The sequence below is a fragment of the Thermobia domestica genome, chromosome 2 (genome assembly GCF_964235325.1).
Source record: "Thermobia domestica chromosome 2, izTheDome1.hap1.1, whole genome shotgun sequence".
In the NCBI taxonomy this organism is placed as follows: Eukaryota; Metazoa; Arthropoda; class Insecta; order Zygentoma; family Lepismatidae; genus Thermobia; species Thermobia domestica.
The window spans coordinates 79,052,273-79,071,169 of NC_137455.1; the positions used below are offsets into that span (position 1 = coordinate 79,052,273).

Genomic DNA, 18,897 nt, shown 5'->3' on the forward strand with positions numbered 1-18,897 from the left:
ACTGTATCCAATCTTTTACTAAGAAGGAAGATCACTAAATAACGAACAAACAAACAAATCTCTTTTACTTTTAAAACACAAATGTCGGTAATTTGTCGAAAGGATCGAATGATATTTTAAATTTTCAAGTTACGAAATAGTCTGCAACAATAAAGAAGCAATAATGGTCATAACAATTATAACAAATAATTTTTTCAACATTAGAAATGTACAGAACAGTAACCCGGTATGAAACTTAAAATTGTATATTCATAGTAGAGGTTCATAGTAATGTGAAATACAATTATACATTTTCCCCTACGTTTTGCAATTTGATAGCTATAAAATTAATAATTTTGTTTCGATTCCTCGCGGCACACCAGCGGCCCGTTCACGACACACTAGGTGCCGCGGCACACCGGTTTGGAAACGCTGGTATACACTGTAGGCAAGATAGAATAATAGAGATTTCAACAAGTGTAATAGAACGTATCCCATTTCAAGGTATTCAGATTATGATGGAAGGAAATATAGCCTCCCTTACCCCCCCCAAAAAAAAAGTTTAAAATGGAGGCATTATGTAACTGAGGCATTGAAAGCACAACAGATTCAAGTTCAATCACCAAAGTTGTGAGGAAAAGGGAAATCAAGTTTTTACAGTAATCGTAAATATGTGGAAAAGTTAACACTGTTCTTTTTTTTAAGACTATAAGAGTTATTTACAATATCTTCACATGAATTTTTTATGCTCTGGAAGGAGTTTCAAAAAGAAATCTTTAATATGAAGTATGTCTAAAAGTGAAGTAAAATAATTAAACATGAGTTTTGGTGCTTTTTAAAATATTATCCTGTGTGAGGACAGTGACTCCTGCAAGTTTCCTAATAAAACTTGATTAGGTTTATACAGTTGTTTTCAGAGTATCAACGATTAAATATCTTATCCAAAATTTAACTTCAGCTACCTTTATTTTTAACCAAGTACTCTTTAACAGAACAGTTTCACAATTTGCTAACATACTCATATTTATAGGATTTTTTTTACAAGTGCTTCTCCAATTGGTTTGCACTTTTATCTAAATACTTGTGGATACCAAAATTCTTTATTTAATAGATAGGAAACAGACATTCTTATATCGAGCGATTTTCTAAAATAGTAAAACAATCAACGTTCTGATTTTTCGCAAATACGAAAGGTTTCGGGTTTTAGCTTAATACCTGCTTATAAACACATTTCATAGCTTGATATTAACTGGTTATTATCCTATTATTATTTAGTGTCAGTATCCATGTTTTGAAGTTATGTTTAATCAGTATCTTGAATATGAAATTATAAGTTTATGCTTCAAAAGTTTGTCATGTGTCATTCATAAATTAAATCTAACACATATGTATTATACTCATTTTACATCTACAATATGATACGTTATATTAGAAAATCTATTATATAAGGTTCCTTCAGTGTACTGTATACTTTGCAAATGATAGCCACAATTCAACTAATTAAGAATACTTCCTAATTACGATTTGAGTATACAATACCTAAGAGACAATGTGGTTCAGTGGTAGAGCGCTCAACTCAGAGGCGAAAGGTTAATGGTTCAAACCCATGTCATGTGAGTTTTTGGTGAATAACATTGTGCGTTTTCTCGGCGATCTCCTGTTTCCTCCTAATTCTCATTCCACCAATGTATCACAATCATTCACTTCCATTAATCACTCATCTCCTTTACCTTAAGATTTCATTTGATTTTAAATCATATCTAGATTAAAAGTTTTGAACTAATAAGCTTCGTAAGAGCTTCAATCCAGGTAACAAAATTACCATAAGTATTTTGTCTTCACTGACGGGTTACTTGACGCTTGTTGTGAAGCTTCCATACATCATCGTCCTCACTATCTACTTGGCGTTGGTGTAGCAGTTATACGCCTTAATACCGTCATTAGTAGTATTCTTCTCTTCCTCCCTAGCTTCCTTTCCATCACATCTTTCGTTTTCTAATTATCTTCAATATTGTTTCTCCTCTCCTAATTCCAATACTTTCTCATTGGTTTCCTGTTCCAACTGATATTCTCCATTCTTCTCCACCCACATCTTAAACACTTTAAATAATTTTTCACAGCTTTTTTCAAAATTTTCATATTCTCGCCTCATAGAGCACAATACTCTATATTATGGAAAATATTTATTGATTTTTTACGTATATTTTTATTTAACGATACACAAAATAGTTTTCTTCTTCCTTATCTCTACTTTCGCATTCCAATCCGTTCTTTTATTCTCATTCATATTTTAGATCTTCACTATCACATAAAATTCATGCTAAGTACCTGAAATTACCAACACATCCACTAAATACAACATATGAATTTAAATGTGTGGGAAAATATTTTAAAAATAAATAGTTGATATGCGTATGTTTTGTCACACAAATACCTTGCATCTTAATTTCAAGGATAAATATGCTCGAGGATTGCTTAAAATGATCAGTTTTCTACGACTTGAAGAAAAGTTGGTATTTTTTTTAACAGAAAGAAGAATGTAGTGTAATAGAGAATTCAGAAACTATATTTTCTAAACAAGCTGCGCCAATAACAATGAGAAAACCCCGGCGCAGATATTGTAAATACTTCGTATGATTTCTAAAAACCAAGGAAAAAATCCTAATAAAACGACCATTTAAGTTTCTTAAACAAATGTTTCTCTTAAATTAATCCATAACACAAAGCACACACAATGACAAGGAAAAGAATGCAGGTTTTAAAGAAAGAACTTGCCTGGCCTTGTTACAACTTGATTTCTCAGCCTTTCAGCAACATCACTCAACAAGTAGACTAATGCCTATTTTCTCTGAACAGCTAGCAAGGCCTTGCCTTTTGTAGGAAGCGGCAACCGGAGTATATTTTATGACCCCCACCAATAAGGAAAATCAATTAACAACAATTGCGTAACGAGCAACAACACCGTTGGTTTCTCAGAATGCAAACATACAAAGTTCTTCATACTTATTGATGCGAATATTTAAGCGAAAAACTGGTGAATTTCTCTTACCGAAATAGAAAATATTCGCAATTTCAATTAATAAAGCACGTGCCGTTTTCCATTTCGTCAGGAAGTATTTCATGCCCAATAATTTGTTCAGTCACAGAAAACGGAAATAAGAACTGATTGAATTATTAATTCACTTTTTGGCAAATTAGGAAACAGAAAAGTGAGAGAATTTTTATTTAAATCTTCTGGTATACAGTTCATAGGAAGGTATGGAAACTGGTATATACCAGTATTGCAGCAAAGTTGTATGTATTTTGAATGCCCCTTTAATTGTATTTCTTACCTTGCGTAACATTGATATTGCGTAAAAACGTAAAACAAAAGTCGGTATTACATCTAGACAACATTATATAAATATAGTTAAAATTCAATCCAAGTTTCTGCTTACAACTTGATCTTTTGTCTGTATCAAAATTCTAAATAATTAGGAGTTTCTCAAGAGTTAACGGGTTATAGAGAAAGGATAATAGATTAAACTGATGTTATACAGGGAAGGTCCAACTTAATACAAGAGTCAGCTTAGAGTAATAAAAGGCATAATATTACCTACAATACATTATTTTGCAGTATTGCAGCCAAAGCTGCTGGAGGCTAAACAAGTTGCAAATTTAAAAGATTTACTGATAGAACAAGCTTCTCAAAAGGCTACTTTAATAAAAATTAAGTTAAAAAAATACTAAAAATATATTTTAAAACAGTAAAATTACTACTGGTGAGATCAAATTAAACTCTGTATTTGGGAAGCATTTTCCTCGCCTCATCTTCCATCTGAAGCAATGCTCACTGAATGTGTGTAAATCATACACTGTTTGAACCTCTGTTCTATTCTGCATATCATTCTTGTTTCATGTGTCTATGCCACATCGGTTCTGAACTACAAATATTTGAAAGTGATCGTATGAAGTTACATTTTTCTAAAAGTGGGCCAAGCGTCAATGATCATACTATGTAGAATGGGTCTGGGAACCAAGAAAGAATTTTTAAAATTAAAAGTCTCGATTTAGCTATATTATAATAGTCAGCTAAACTCTGCGTGTTATATATGGAATATGTGTAGTATGTATACATGGAGTACATGGACTGCGTATACATGGAGTAAACATGAGTATATATTCGCGGGTCAATGAAATATTCATGCGAGCCGCCATTTGAACATCTGTTCTAAAACTTTCAGTTACCGGTAGTCTTGAAAGAATGTATTATTATCTAGAGAAGAAAAATTTACATAATGGTGAAAACATTTTCATCGAAAAAACATCTCAAACAACACGTCGTATATAACTTATCATCTATGGTACGTGTATAGTTGTATTACACTATTCAAAAGCCTCAAAATTTAATTGTAGAAAACTAGCTAATCTACGTTACTGGATCAGTTTCTTTTGAAATAAAATTTTTGTTCATTCTTACCCCTATTCTTGTTTATATTTGATACTAATGCACTTACTTAGCTTCTTGGCACTCTTTTCTTAATAGCATTTCAAAAACGTAAAATATTTTCAACTGTTGTATGGTATTTGAATCAGTTTTTAAAAGAACTTGATCTTAGTAATAACACAATTTATGTATTTTCTATAATCAAACTCACTTTTCTACTTACACTTTGTAAGTAAAGGTATTGGATTTGTTTTTGGTAAAATGATGAAGATACCAGGAACATATTATGAACCATATCTTCGGTACTTTGCTAATACCGTACATTTCTGAATCCAAGACAACCTCCTACTTTTTGAACAAGAGTTCAGAAAAGTTTACAGCAGCACTGGATACATTTCACAACTTACTGTAAAATTAGACTAAAAATCAAATAATAATTATATGACCTCCCTTAGTCTTCTTTTCTGGATGAGTCCACTGAATCTGCGATCGTTCAAGGCTAAAACGGTAAGCGAGGAAAGGTGTAAAGTTAAAGCTTAATGGAAGCTAGTGTTTCTGTTTAGGAAAGAAGAATCCACATTATACATCGCTACAGTAAGGGGACCCCATATTTTCGGGCACGAAATTTAAAAAATCTCAATGCAAATATCCTCATATTGGATTCAGAAATATACAGGACTTGCATCTTTAATTAGATCTAGTTTTTAATGATTGCTTGTTTATTTAGGTTATAATCACCTCTGGTAGAAAATTCTGGTTACTTGCTGGATACAAATGGAATACAGTAGAAGAAACAGATTTAATAAACAAATCTATGATAAATTATGCACTTTCAATCAAGTATTTTACGCAAAAAAAGCATATACAATACTTTTTTGCTTTCAATTCATCAAATAGTAAAAGTATTATAAAAATGGTGCGTGATATAATAGAACCTTGAATAATTCAATGCATCTTAACAATGAATGTTTAAAAACTTGTCAATACTGTATCCATATGTACTAACATCTTTTGTAATGTACAGAGTAGAATGCTTCACCAAACCCGGACTACCTATTAAAGAAATAATAGCACTTAATAACACATTTAATTGGGTTGCTCTTCGAGTTCTTGAGAATGTTTTACTAGAGTTACTTTTATGTTTCTTTGTATATTTCAATAAGATATTTATATCTTACTGAAACAATTCCATAATTAGCGTATGAATTAAATCATAACAAGGACTTGCTTTAATAACGTTATATGGAGAAAGTAATGTAATTTACTAAATTTGTACACATTGGTACAAGTTTTTTTCACATGGAAAATGTAAACAAATATCTTAGAGGTTGATCGTATAGGGATCTCCTCGTCGCAAGTCAATCTCCCTAAACAGAATACTAACTAAACTACTATATAGGTGCGAAATACTCCTCGTTTAATTACTGTTATTAAACACTTTGTGGCCAGTCATATTTTCAATTACTAGAGCAAAACACAAGGACGGTCATAAAAATATTCCGAAAAGAAAATGCCATAAAGTGATTGTTCCGTGACGATAAAAACAAAACCCATCCACTATACGTAGTCGTGTGACACTTAGTCGAGTTATGTAATTAATAACATCTATGTAATCACATGTGTTACGTGTGTGTGGACATGGAGTGCTCTCTTATCTGTTCGTTTCACGCTGTTTGGCCGCGTCTTACTTACAAAAGTGTTTGTTTACACAATCGTCCCTGATCGCGTCTGGGTTGGAAACTTCTATCTAAACACATAAACATTGCATACAGTGGGATTTCTCTTGAATTGAAATGTCCTCATTATTTAATTACAAGTATATTCAACAGTGACAAAGGCTACTTATTAGAACTTTTATACACTTTTTATCTTCAGTTGCATCTCTCCATATGCGTATAGATTAATTTGGTCAAGGACACAGAGGTGGAAACATCCAATTAAATTACTTTCAGGACAGATGTTATGAGTTGCATTTTTCTCTCTCTCTCCCTTTCTCTACAGAATATATACAGCAATGGTTATAAGTATTTAATAAAAGTGATATAGGGAGTTTGTTGGAGATGCAAAAAGAAGTTATACCTTGCAGAACCAAAACGTATTTTAGCATTACCAAAATAAGAAGTAGTACTATTTTTATATCAGAAGCCCATATCAAGTTTAAACGAGATTAGATTTAATAAAGACCTTAGCAATATCAGAAGGATATGCATGTCCCTCTTCAAATGTCTTTAACAAAGGGACGTTTTACAAACATAAATTTTACAAACAAAAAAAAAAAAAGGATTGTTAACATTGAAAATATTAAAAAGATTGTTAACATTGAAAATATTAACACTAGTGCTTAGTTGACTTGCTTTGTTTTCTCTTAATCCTTTTCTTAAAACATCTGTCTTTTTGGCGTATATATGAGAAATGATTTATATATGCTGTTTTCACCGTGCTTTGATCCTTAAGAAAAACCTGTTCGTAAAACACATTTGGTTTGTCTGTTTCGTTTGTTACTCTTTAGTTTTATATCAAGTCGTAGTAAGAATAGAATTATGTAAGGATGAGGTATATAGAGTATCACCATTACAGTATGATTTTAGTAAGGTACATGAAGTTATATGCAATGTTGGAATTACTCAACACAGGAGAAGACCAAATTAACGAGATTTTTACTGTGCAAGAGATAGATAAATTTAAAAAGTATCCACAGAAGAGAAATATTTAACTCATTTATTCATAAAAGTTTTACTGTAAAGATTTTACCGATGTTTTTGAATGAAACTTCTTTTTTTTTTCGGTTTATTAACAATTTTTCATTCAATTTGGCATAAAAGAGTCATCTTCGAATTTATTTCTTCGATTTGAATCTACTACGTTTTCATGTATAATGCACTCCCTTGTCAGCAGCGAGGCTTAAAAACGAGAGATGCAGTTTGAATGGCGTCTGGGTCCGTGTAGTGTGCTCAATCGAACTCGAGGTCTCGTACATCAAATACAAGCGCTTTATCAATTCAACTAAAGTGGAAGGCTGCTCGTAAATATTTAACTTTCTAAATTTAATTTAGCTTCGAATGCTGCGTTGGTTGCCAGGATGAGGTCTACTTCATATCTGACAAAAATGTCACTCGTCAGACACATTTTATCGTGAATGAAAGTTGAAATTGATCAGTATCTGTAGAGTATCATCCCGGTATTTGTCCTGAATGATGCAGAAATATTGGAAAGTTTAAATCATGGTTGCCGTACAGATTTGTAGTTAAAGCGAGCAATTCTGTGGAGTCTCAGTAATATCAGACATAAGATTGTTGTAATGTATCCAACAGGTACGCATTCTCATGTTATTTTAGTAAAGCATGCTCTTTAAATCAATGAATTTTTACTGGGAAGCAACTCCAACACCACGATACTAGATACGACTGTGTTAAGAATTGACCTATTGGGAATATTGCACTAGAAATTAAGAAAATCAACTTCAATTGATGAATGTTACTTCCGCCAAAGGTTGGTAAATACAACGTATTTTTTTTTAACAGTTTGTAAAGATTTACTATCTATCGGTATAGTGGACTACCTATACAATTTATTTTCTAAAAACAACTCGTGAATTAGTACCACTTTCCTGTAACTTCGGAGAAAGCCATATGTCCTTTAATCTATTCAAATAACTTCTCCAGTTCAGAGCTCCATAGATGAGTATCCATATTTCTGTCAACTGATTTTTATATTAATTATTTATTTGAAAGTTATCCATAGAAATATTTTAATTCAACATGACAAAATTTTAGAGAAACAGTGTAAATAGTTGCTCAAATAATTCGAAGGAAATTGGTGTTGACTTAATTGCATATTTTCTTATCCAGTATTCAGCAAAAGTGAACTCTGACTTTATACTTTTTTTATTAATGTCTTTAGAATGAATTGACCAAGGAACAGTGGTTTAGTGGTAGAGCGCTTACTACTGGTGCATGGGGTCCCTCGTTCAATCTCCAGCCAAGTATGTTTGTAGTGGACAACGTCGAGTCTGTGGGTTTTCTCGGGGTACTCCCGTTTTCTTCCCCATTTCATCCCACCAATTCTTTCGTCATTATTCATTTGCCTTCCTTAGCCTTAAAGGGATAAACGTGAGACATTCAGCTGAAAGATTTAATTTTCATTTCACTTCATGAGTTAAGGCTAGTGAATTTATGCAACCAGTAATAAATTTGTGCAATGTTGGTTTCATCAATAGTGTAAATAGTAAATTAAATTACATAGGTATATGTCTAATTTTCTGTCAAATATATCAAGACGAACCGTTACGAATTTCAATAATTTATTATTATTATTATTTATTATATAGAACCAGATGTTATTGTGCACAATCACATTCAAATAATATGATTTTTTTTTAAAAGAAACACATAATCTTGTTCAAATCTTATAGATAAAAGGCTATTAAGTTTGAACCAAAGTAGAATAGTTTACTTTTAGGGCAATAACTTTTAGGGCAATAGATTTATGCAACAGTAATTGAACAGCGCAAAAGGCACATACTGTTTATATTGTAGAGGTTGCTGAGTTTATTAACGCATTGAAATACAAACATAACAAATTATAGTGAAATTCTCTTTGTACTGATCCACCGAAAGTGTCGGAAAATATAAATTTCCTTTTTAAAACGAAATAAGTGCATATAATCTGGTAGGGAACAAACAACGAGCTTAATCAATTACGGTACAGATAATTCGTTGTTTGTGTTGAGAAGTTATATTTCCTTATAAAAAGGGGTAATCAGTGCACTGTATACCTGGGTATATTGAAAAGCTTGTCATGCGGCTGAAAACAACTTCAGAAACAATTACTCATTTATCTCTACACCTCAATTTTGAAAGAAAAAATATCAGAGCCGCGCAGAATATTGGGATATCAAATCACACGAAATAAACAATTTTCTTGGAAAAAAATTCAAAAGTCAAGTAAAGGAAGATATGGTTAAATTGATTGTTTACAGCATTCAATTTAAATTCCTTTCTTCTCAAAGCCTCATAATTTCACGGAATAATCTGCTGATGCTGTGTCCTTGAACTTGACTTCAAATCTGACACCAGGACAAGTCCTTCGTTGGTGAAACTTAATCCTTCCATTGTCTGTAAGAAGTATCATTCAGATGCCGGTTTGCGAATTATCATAAACCATCCGAATTGAAAGTTGTTTTCTTTTTCTGTTTTTATGCATTTTGTTTCACTATTATCACAAATATTAAGTCTGGTTGAACACTTAAAAACACGTGGCAACACAGCGATGTTGTCGCTCGAAGGGGCACTGGTTGGTCTGCGAGATCGTGACTTGCCTGCCTGTGCCCCCGGCCACTCCTTTTTGCTTTGTGCCTACCTACTTGGTACACGCACCTTTCTTCGATATCAAAAAGCAGAGAGCGCAATTACCACATCAGAGTTGCAGTGGTTAAGCTTTTCTCAGTACAAAACACAGATTTCTGTGAAATATAGATAAATTCAACGAAGAACAGAAACTATCAGCATGTATTTCACGCAACAACAATAATATATTGCATACTGCATTAATATTTTAATTTTGTCAATAACGGTGGCTTTCAAGAAAGGAAACTCGTAATAAGCAAAGATGCCCAATTGGAAACAAAGTTGCTGTTGCTACTTTGAGAAGGTGACAAAAGTCAGAAAAGAACATTCAGAGTGGTTATACAGAAAATTATTCTTCCCATCTGTTGATCTAATATGTTCACCTCCCATCTCACATTTTTTTTTTATCCCAGACATTGATTGGTTCACAATAAATAAATTTAGAATGTTAAATACCCTGAAGAAACTTTTAATATTTTCCCTAGCTCCTGCCAAGTGGGATTTCTGAAAAAAAAATAAATAAAATGATATGTTTCATTTTAACGTCATATTATTATTTCCTTTTGACTAAAGGAGACGATTAATTAAGGCAAGGTAATGGTGATGGAAGAATTGGTAGAATTAAAATGTGGAAGGAAAGGAAAATACCCCAAGGAAACTCATGAACACGATGTTTTCTACAACAAACTTACTTAGCCGGGGATCAAACCAGGGACCCAACGCACAGAGGTAAGCGCTCTACCACTGAGTCAACGTGCCCCGCGACTGGATTTTCTGGCGGACAAACACAGTATGCGTGAGTTATCTCGGGTTCTCCCGTTTCCTCCCATTTTCGTCATTACATTATTATCATCCGTCTTATCATCACTGTCACCTTTAGCCTCGGTACATAATCACGGGACGTTAGACTAAGAAAACGTCTGATATAGTTATATTAACTTCCCATCAGAGAAAACTAAAGGACAGCAACCATATACATTTAATACAGGACCACTAGCACTTCTTCCTCTAAAGTAATTTTTGTTTTAATCTCATATTTGCTTTTGGAGCCTGATGATTCAGTGCTAAAGCGCTCATCTCTGGTGCGAGAAGTCTCTGGTTCGATCCCAGACAATGTAAATTTATGATGAATAACAATATGTTCGTGGGTATTCTCAGGGTTGTTCCGTTTCTTTCCACAATCTCATCTTTCATAATCATCTGTTTCCTTTAGATTAAAGGGCATAGACTAAGGCATGGAACATTAAGCTAGAAAATTAGTTTTCAGTTTACTTTTTTAACTTCTGATAAATTAATAACCATTCTAAGCATAAGTATTTATGTATACAATAATTACATAATCCATTCAGAAACCTCGTCTCTGTATTTGAAATGATATTGAAACTTGGATCAATTCCAAAATCAACATTCCAAGCAAAAAATCAAACAGTAACAAAATTTGTCAAAGCTAACTTTTTTAGCTTATTCTAGTTCGAATAACTTACTAGAAACTAACAGAAATAGAAAAGATATTATTTTAATGTAGAGAGAATATAATGGTAAAACGATAAATACATGCATATGTGATTTAGTTATAAACATTATTTACGTATTGGCAACACTGATATGAATTACCCATAACTTGCCATTTCGGAAAGAGTAACAACAAAGCATCGAGCTATTATAGCTTAAAAATTGTCAAACGAAACCCTTTGTTACAAAGAGAAAAGGAGGGAGGGGAAAAAGTAGATTCACAAGTAATTGCAAAGAAAGATTAATCCATATCAAAAGAAATGGGATTTGGTGCGAATAACAACTACCAACAGATAGAGAAAGTGCGCCAGGAAGAGAAATGTGTTGTTTAAGAGATTAGAATGAACCACGAAACATTTTTGTTCATTCATTTTTATAGTGTTTCCTCTTTCGTTTACTGGATTTGCCACTTTTATCCTGCGGCGATGCAATGAAAGCAGCTGAACACCTGATTGTTGTCTATGGCCGTAGGCAGCAGCGGCATTCACTAAAACGACTTACCACTCACGAAAATCTTAGCAAAACAATATTGAAATTGAATGTCCGCCGTATGCTTTTATTATTATTATTTTGAAATACTTTAATTGCCTGTATTGCATTTACATGGTGTTATTTCCTCTTACCATTATAGTATAATGAACTTTGTAAACCAATATCAAATCACGCTTAGTGAAAAGTGTTTTTTTCCTAAATCATAAACAAAAACTGAGGTGGTATGTTAAATGAATATACAAATCTGTTGTTCATTAAATATACTGTATATAACAGAACATTCCTTATCAAAGACATCTAGACTGGTATATGCCTCTTGTAAGTCTAAAAACTATATATAAATATTTTGAAAGAAATTATAACCTCCTGCGCCTGTGAAGATACAGCAGAAATTAATTATGTTATAAAAAATGACAGATCTCTTACTTGAATATAAGTAAATAACACTTTATAATAGAATTAAAACAGAAATATCGCAAATTTGTGAAAATATATTCTCCATCCACATCTGTGAGACTATACTTTCAATCTGAGTAATACACTTTCCTTATGAATATGCAACGAGCAACACAACTATATTATGCACAACTATATTTCAGCACTTGTTGCGTTAATATAAAATGTTTATAATATAATTAAAAGAATCGGGTTGTAAGTGTAAGGTATAGTACCTAGGAAGTTTCAGCTTATTTTTAACTGGCTTAAAAAGGAGGTTCTCAGTTGCACCTGTATGTATGTTTGTTTGTATGTAGGTGTGTTCGCAATTATCGGGAACTGTTGATAATATTTCGATATGGTTCTCACTAATTGAATAATTACTAAAAAAGATCGAATAATTCATGTAACTCTGATGAAAAAACTTATCCTGAAATATGCAGTAACCAGATAATCAACAAAGTAAGGTGGGTTGCATATAATCAAGGTGTTACAAACACTTTTGTAGAGAGCTTTCTCCAAATGGTTTAACACTGTTTGATTATGAATTTTTACGTCATTGACAATGCCCTGACTGCTTTCATGTCGGTCTTGTTCGACTCTCGCCAGAATATCATTCACTTTTTCTGTAATTGGTCGCCCAGTTTGAGAAGTATCTTGGACATTTAAAAAAAAATTAATGAAACTTGAAAGAAAATGACGACTTCAAAAACACAATACAAACAAGAAGTTGAAAACTTTTAGAAAAAAATATGGCTCGACTTCAAAACAACACTAAAAAGCATATTATAGACCTAAAAAGTACATAATAATAATAATAATAATAATAATAATAATAATAATAATAATAATAATAATATGTTTAAAAGAAGAAAATAATTTATTGCTATTATCTATAAAGAACTTTTTGAAGTCGTGTCTACCCAAACAATCTAATATCATAAAATTACCATCGAAATAACTTTATATTAAGCATACTCGTATTTGTTCTGATTGGCACAACTTTAATTTTTTTAACAGATAATGGTAATAAATAATTTTCTGCTTTAAAGTGCTGTATTATTTTATGCTTTTTAGAGTTTTTATTATTTTCTGCCTCAAAGTGCTCTTTCTGAAGTTAGTTCATATATTTTTTTTTTATTTTACATGAATTACTCATAGTGAATGGAAGCTTTTATTTCTAGTAAACCAAGAGTTTATTTGATTTCTTCTTAACATTGAACAGCTGATTTGGTTTCATTAACAAGTCCAGGATTATACTTAAAAATTTAAAGTACCTTTTCCCGATCTATTAGCTAGGCTTTATATATTTGGTCCACGAGGCCTTCGGTTCGATTCTTGGTAGGAGAGAATCAAAAGTAGTACAGTAGCTCAGATTGCACTTTAAACTATAGGTATAGTCGTTTATAGTCTTAAAAAAGACGTAAATATAAAACAATTAATCAAAAGGAAATCAAAATAGTATTACTTAGGAAATTTTCTAATTCAATCTTGACTTATTAAAATAGAACCAACTAAAGCAAACTACCTTTATTATTAAGTTAACAAACTTATTTTACCTAAATTACGTCAGCAATATTTAATCTTACCTACATTAAAAAATACTAGTTGCGGTCAGTGACGACGCAAAAATGACCGAACTTAATATGTACAAACTAAACTCTTATAAATTAAAAAAATATATAATAATTTCTTATGCTTATTATGAACTCTGAAATCAAGGCAGGGCCACTTCGCATTAGAGATGATCCCTCTATCACTGAACATTGTGCATCCACAACAGACAGGAGATTATGTTAGTGTGTTTGGTGTAAATATTCTCGTAATATATTTTAAAGAAATGAAGCTTTCCCCTATTTTTCCGATAATTTGTTTTTAATTTTTAAGAATAATTTGACAAAATGTATCAAACATACTCTTAATTTCATATTACAAAAGTTACAAATTTTATATCATTCATCGATAGACGGAACGTTTTTTGGTTATCATGAAAATACTTATATGTCATTTCATTAAACATTTTTAAACTGTAATGGTTTCTAATGTAAAAACACGTAAATATATTTAAAGGGATAATTTTACAATAAGAAAGCAGGAAAACGAAGGGTGGTGGCTATAAAGAACAGCATAAGACATGCCAAATTTTTGACGTCACAGATTTGTATCCCACCCATCAGTAGAACCATGTGTGTGTGCCAAGTTCTGGTTATTAGCCTACGTGAATATTCTGACGTCATCTCCCTGCTCACCTGACAGGGGTCTCCAGGTTAGCAGTGGGTGTAGCGGAAAGCGCATAGTATGCTCAAACCCTCTCCCTACGCACCCAGAGACCAATCACAGTTTACATCAATTGCTATCTTGTCAACTGAGATCCCGTACATAAGTGATTAATGTTGTTCTATAACTTTATTGGCAAAGAGAGTGCAGCTTCCTGAATTTAAATCCGGAAGCTTTTTCTTAATTCTAGGATCATTGATGTTTCTTTAAGCAAGTTTGCCCGAAGTCATGATGATTACTTCCAAATATACAATATTACTGCTGCGTGAAAACTACAAAATAGTACTTTGTTTTCTCTACGGAGTTTGGCCTAAAAATTATTCCAAGGATAAATTATTAATAATGAAAGATGTACTATATAAGAAACTTTAAAAGCTTAATTTAAATATTTCAAAATTTAAAATTTCTGAACTAATTATTGTATCAAGATATATATTTAATGGAAAATAATAAAGGTATATTCAAAAATGTTCTAAATAAACTTATACATATCAGTATAGTATATGACATGCTTTGTAGATACAAATAACATGTCTTCCCAAAACAACGCTCCGTTTCAAAATTTAGGCTTACTTTCAAAATTTTGAAGGACTTCTTTGCTGGTTTGTTAATAATACTCTTTTCAGTCCACCAAGAGCTCTCTTCGGTGAAATGTCGCGTGCCTGACTGATCCATTGCTAGTCAAGTAGCCTTTCCACGTGAACATATAGTATAACTGGCAATATGATTTTATTTAATCAGATTGCGAATATTATTGCTTGTTACAAGTTCTGACTAGTTTAAATGCTACTTGATGTAATTACAGAAAGACATCGTGGATTATATGCTGGTCTTATATTTTCAAATTGCTTTCTACTGAGAGCGTGTTGAAGTATTAGTAGCAATTCAGGATACTTGTCCTCACTTCTATGCATCTATATTGCATCGCAGTTTGCAACACAAAATCACAGAATTGTGGTGCAAACGAAACATTACAACACAAAATGCTATGCATCTATGACCATAATTGATTACCGAAGAGAGTTACAAATTTTTCTAACAAGAAAACAGCATGTTATGATCTTTCCTTTATGGTAAAAGGATTTTGTTTTGATCTCATATAGTAATACATCTCTCGTCAAAAGTCTGGCGTTTTCCTTTGTTTCTCAATAATACATACCAATCCAGAATGGGCTTTAATCACATTGCCGGAGACGGGCCGTAGAATTGAAGACAGAGAGATCATATGTAATTCAACATATTGTAGCATGAGGAAAGAAAGTGCCTCAATGGACTTTGGAAATGCAGGACTTCAGTTTACTTTTCGGAAATTAAATAACTAGCGAAAAGAAGGGGTTTTAAAAGTACTCTATTTTCTGTCCTTCTGCTGTGCCGTTGCAAGCTCTATGGTAAGGAGTTTATAAATGACACATGTCCATAGTTATTTCATAGCACTGATGCAGAAATATTGCTTTGTTACATCCTCTTGTTTTTCATTAAAATGGCGAAAGAAAAGTAGTATTTGAATTACAATTTTTAAAAAATGAAAAAAAAATCTTGATCCGGAAATCATTCGGCTACAATATGAATTAGGGAATTAATACTACAGTAAAATTAAGTTATTGTGTAAGTTCACTCCGCGGGCTGCGTAAATTCAATTTCCTGATTCTTGATGTCAATACGAATTCTGCACTTAATGAAAAGCTCCATTCAAAACCAGATACCATCTTCAGTGATCTTAGAATTAAAAAGCTAATGCTCTTTTTTACTTTTTAAAAATGTTTTTTCCTCTATTTTGTTTCTCATTGTTTGTTATCTACAAAATTGTTTATTTTCAACGAACTTTAAAAGTTCGTTACTGAATTCTCTATGTCTGTGTTTGCCTGTCGGTCGGTCGGTCTGTTATTTGCGATTTTTTTTTAATTTTGAGCCCTCCATTCAATAGAGCATCAAAAACTATCTGAGAAAGTGATGGAATCTTTCGCATCACTCTTACCGTTCCCGAGATATTGGCCAAAATGGCCGATTTCGAGAGATTTAAGGAGCCATATCTCGGGAACCATAATCCACAAAGAGATCATATTGGTGTTGATCAATATAAGAGAATGGTGCACATTTTGGTACCAAATGGAAACCGGTGGCCACTGATCAATTGGATACCGGCCAACTGGCCACCATTCTCCAGATATCAGCCAAAAGAATTCGAATTTCGGAAGATTTAAGGAGCCATATCTCAGGAACTGTAAATCATAGAGGGATTATATTTTGCGAATTTTCGCGAGAAACGAAAGAACAACGTGTGGATAAAAAGATTTACTTTTACATCTAGGAACAATCACAGTTATGATCCCCGCTCCAACTTTTCATTCTTTTTAAGTTCGTTCTGCAAATGCTCTTGGAGCATTGTCAACTGGTTATTATTTTATGTAAATTTCCATTCCTGTTGAAACTGCTATACAATAACTATAATTTGTGGTATATTCATTTAGTGACTACCATAAATAACACAAAACAAAATATATATTCAGAACATTCGAAACATCAGTATGTCTTGCGCAAGTGCTTTGTATCCATAAGTGCATGCATAACGATATTTCTTCTTAACTTGACTATGTCAAGTCTAGGTTTGTGGTCGTTAGAAACATATATACTACACAAAAGCAGTGAAAAAGGATTTCAGGCTTTCGAAATGTAGGTGTAGAGAAAACTGGAGAAAATTATCTGGGTAGAACAAGAAATGAATGAAGTGTTAGAAATAGTAGGAAAGAATAATTTCAAACATAATTTAAAAAAGAGAGAGAAAGAGCGAAACTAGTTAGGACATTGGCTGAGGAGAAACTATATCATAAGGGGCGTGATAGAAGGTACGCTAGAAGAAGAGAAAAAAAGAGAGTCGAAAGAGGCTACAGTTGATGGACCTTTTTAAATAATAATAATAAAAAAGTCGTCAAGACGAAAAGGTTAGCTGAAGATCTGCTGCATGGAAACTGCTCAGTTGCGGCAAGAGACCTACTAATAATGACAGAATACATATGATGATAATACTTAATCTGGTTGATTTTCAATACTTATAGTTTTATGTATTTCTGTAGACACGTTTTATTGCATATTTTATCTAATTATTTAGCGTAATACATTAATCACGCGTGCTTTATCCTGATGCGTTCTTACTCTCTTTCAAGTGATTTTGATTATGAAAGAAGAAACAAGTTAGTTGACAGGATCTTTATTTATTTTTTTAAAAAAATAAAAGGAATGAGGACATCCTACGAAGATCCGTTTATCATCATTTAAAGAGCATTGAAGAGATCACATGAAAAGCTACTGACTGGGTGATCAAGATAGTGGATCCCACGTGCCCTACTGCCCTCTCTTGGTGACATGGTGCTACAATTCTATATAACATTGTAAGTAATGCGAGAAAACGTGTTGTATAGTCCATAGGTGGCAGAGTATTCTTGACAGAGAAGCAATGTAAATGTCACTTGAATGATATACGACATAAAAGATCAGATACATTTTCTCGTTTTATTGTATGACGAAGACATGTATTCTATTTTTTTAGCCATCCATAGGTAGCTTTATAATGGTCTTTTTACATTAAAATATATAATTGTTGTTAGTAAAAGAGTGGATATGACTTATTCTCAATCAAGAGAGCTCCAATCCTTAGGTGGTCCTGGTAGTCAGTTGTAGAGCGCATATCTTCGGAGCTCAGTCTGTGCTAGTCAAATTGTGTATGTTTCTTTTCTACTAATGCCGTTAAGTTATTCATTATCATTTATAATTCGTTACCATTTGTCTAAAGATATAGGGTAAACTAGACAAACTCAACTACAGAGAGCTCGGTATCCGGTCAGGCCGGAAAAGATATTTTTGAAATGATCTATGTAACTTTTGAGAAACTTGGCTTCTCCATTTATAACATAGGTAAACAATCTTAAGAGTTTCACCCTCAATCTCATACGGTGATTATGATTACATAGTTATTCATACAGATATCAATCATAGTCTTATATTTCAGAACGAATTGGACGCAATCAATATTCCTTAACCTATGAAGTTCTCCACATAGAAGTTAATCTTAAATTTAATAAATAAGTATTTTAGGAGTTCGAATCTAATAAAATGTCCAAGTAAAATATTAATAAGTTGTGGATTATGACGTTGCGTAAGGATTGAGGTGGTGCACATCCAAAATTTTTGTTTAGATCGCCTGTGTGTGTATGTGCGCGTGTTGTATATTTTCAAGCTCTCGCCACCCTTAACGGAAAATTCTGGATTTGCACACGTCTCACTCCTCACCAAACTCACAATTCAGCACTTACTCATGCTGTGTTTGGAATGTTTATGAAGTTCGGACTTCTTCAAATCTATATATGTATTGGTCCTGTAATCTAACTTCTTGCTGAGAAGATACTGCGGGAAGAGTTTTGCTCTGTGGGAGGTAAT

At 32.6% G+C, this 18,897-nt stretch overlaps 1 protein-coding gene across 2 annotated transcripts in view; it reads right to left on the minus strand.

Annotated features, from left to right (window-relative positions):
- Positions 1–18,897, minus strand: part of blo (bloated) — a 248,337-nt gene that overhangs the window by 132,007 nt on the left and 97,433 nt on the right. The gene's annotated exons all lie outside the window — the stretch shown is intronic.